Source organism: Rattus norvegicus, chromosome Y (assembly GCF_036323735.1).
Source record: "Rattus norvegicus strain BN/NHsdMcwi chromosome Y, GRCr8, whole genome shotgun sequence".
Taxonomy (NCBI): Eukaryota; Metazoa; Chordata; class Mammalia; order Rodentia; family Muridae; genus Rattus; species Rattus norvegicus.
Window position 1 is genome coordinate 16,090,467 of NC_086040.1, and position 3,107 is coordinate 16,093,573.

Here is a 3,107-nt window from a genome sequence, read left to right on the forward strand (position 1 = left end):
CCACTGTGGATGGTACCAGCACTAGTAAGCTGAGGAGATTATAGATAAAAGGTATCTGAGCAGATTAGTAAGCAGAGTTCCTCTTTATTTTCATGCTGCTTCCTTGCGTTCTTTTCTTGGATACCATTGAGTATGAATTGGAACTTGTGCGGTGATTAAAACCTTCAATTTCCCACATTGGAATTTTTATGTTTACTAAAGCATAGTAGTACTAACTGGAACATTTGGCATTTTCTTGAGATCTGATCCGATACTCCATGCTCCTACTGGCACGTAACCTCAACTTTTAAATAAATAAAAAATCCTGGATGCTCCAATCTTTTGAAATGTTCACTCTGCCAAAAACATCACACGTATGTAACTCTTACATTTTTTAATCTCATGATATTTTCCTCCCTCTTTGTTTCTCTTTAAAATTATCTCCCTAAACTCGTTAGCACTTTGTATTTTAAAGTTGTCCTCTGTCCCATAGTAGAATAATTATAGTCAAATTCTTGAGTTTCATAAAAGTGGGTGATTTATTGTAGTAAAATTTTCTAAACAATATTTATTGCATTAAGTTTATTAATCCAGAGTTGACATTATTATATTATCTACTTATCCTTAAAACTATAAAAGCTTTGATTTATTCAAGTCTTTAAGGTCCTTCAGAACATCAGCTGGAACGTTCTCATATATATTCTGGATGGAACATGGTTACTTCATATGTCTTCTAACTAATAGTATGCTTTATAACTATGCTAATCCGGGGTATTTTGTTATATATTTTAAGAGTGATTCAAGTGGAATATTTCCCTGATTTTTCTCCCAGTTTTTGAAATTGGAAAGCAGGAAATATAATGTATTTTGAGTGTTCACTTTGAATTCTATTTTATGAATGTATTTTCAGCTTTAAGAAACCTAATCTTTTAGAGAACAATTGTCTCTATTCAGGATCACTTCTAGCTAATTCATAGTGGTTTTGCATTTTAAATATTTTCATCCACAATATTTTATTTTATATTTTCAGATTATTGTGAGGGGAATTTTACCCATATTTTCTCACAGTATGGTTTGGATTGGCATAAAGGAAGGCTAAGGAATTTTGTGTGTTCGTATGATATTCTGCTTTTATGACTCTATTTTTCAGTCTTAAGAGACTGATACATGTTTAGAGTTTTTAAAATGGTATCATGACATCTGTAAATGAGAACATTTTGATTTCTTCATTTTTCATTTGTATTCCCTGGAACTTCTTCAGTTGTCATATTGCTCTAGCTAAAATTACAAATACTGTAATACATAGGTATGAAACCAGTGTATATTCTTGTCTTCTTCCTGCTTGTATTTGAATTTTTCTCTCTTTAGCACGATGCTTGTGGTGGGATTCTTGTTTTTATTATGTTGAACTATATCCTCTATACCTACAGCTTACCCAGGACTAATCAAAATTGTATGTCTGGGATTTGAAGAAAGATTACCTGGTTGAAGATTATTTTTAATGTTGTCTTGAATCTGTTCACAAGTATTTTATTGACAATATGTGTGTATAGGTGTAAATTAATGTGTAATACTCTCTCTTCCTCTCTTTCTGCCAGTCGTCTATAACTCTTTCTCCCTCTCTCATTACCTTCCCCTTTGCCAGATTATCCCCCTGTCTCACTCTCTCTCCTTATTTTTTCTGTCATTGGTAGATAATACCAGATTCAAAATAGAATTTTAATGTATTCAATCCTTTTCTCTACTTTATGGAATAGTCTTAGACACTTTAAATGCTATTTAAATATATAATCTTTTTTTTTTACTAAATACATGTGGTCCTATGATATCTGAGATGGGAGAAAGTAAATACCTAATTCTATGTAATTGTTTAGTATAGATCTGTTTAAGTTCTGCAAAATGAGCTGATTTAATATTGGTATGTCAAATACATCTAGTTCTTACTCCCGCTTCCAACCCTGACCAGCAGAAAAGGAGCAACAGCATGAAGTTCTTCTCAAAGCAGTTCATACAGGAACCCTTTTGTCTCCAAGCAGGAACAATGCATTCTTCCAGCCGCTGAGCACACTCCTTTATGTCCTCCCTCAACCACCTCAACCGTCCAGTCTGTGTAACCTCTGTTCATAGGTCCAAGTCACATGGCCTGATCTATCGTCATGGTACTCCTGCGCACATCTCACGATGGGGTGTGGTTTAATTTCAGGTGCTAGTCATGAGACTCGGCAGCAGTCGCAGGCTCCATCTTGGGATTGCCGCTACACCCGCTCCCCACAGTAAATCACGAATGCTTTAAAAAATATTCTAGTTTTGCGATTGTAAATCTAAATAATCTGTGTTTTCTCCATGTTTCCTATATTCTCTTTCATTTTATTAATTCAAACCTTTCTTTGCCTAAAATGGCCAGAGGTTATGACGATCTTGTTAATACTTTCCAAGAGTGACCTCTTCCTTTCATTCATTATATACTTGTCTACATTTTATTGATTTCAGCCATGATGAGTTGGATATACATGTTATACCCTTCCCCAAGGCTAAAGAGCCATCCTGAAACAAGGTGCAAAGAGACTGTAGGTGCCCAAATTGTGGATGGGATCAGACATAAAGCGTGACTTCTGGATACAAGTAGGGCTGCCCTCATGTCACATAGCAGCTGTGGTTTCCTGGATAGCTTCAAGCCAGTCAACAGTCAAGAATGCAATGAAAAGGCCTGAAAGCTGCTATACCTACCTGACAGACTATGGACAGTTAGTTTCTTCTGTTGGAGGGTTGAAAAATTATTTGTAAGGGTTTATCAGAGAGTTATTATAGAGTACTTTGATGTAGAAGATATCCACAGGTAAGATTCAAAGAAATAGAGTGGTGTGGGTAAAATAAATGGAAAAATTATCATCAAAATTCATTGGTGGGAATTCTCAAAGAGTAAAATATATAAACTATATCCCACAATATTATGTACATAGAAAATGTTTTATTATATAGGGGTATATCATGGAGCGACCTTATAATTTCTGTTGGTTACAACAGATCTGCCAGTTCTGTGAGTTTAATGAGTGCATTATATAATTTGTTCTTAATAAGTTTAAAGTGGCTATTTTCAAAAATAATAAGCATTATTTCCATGTACATGT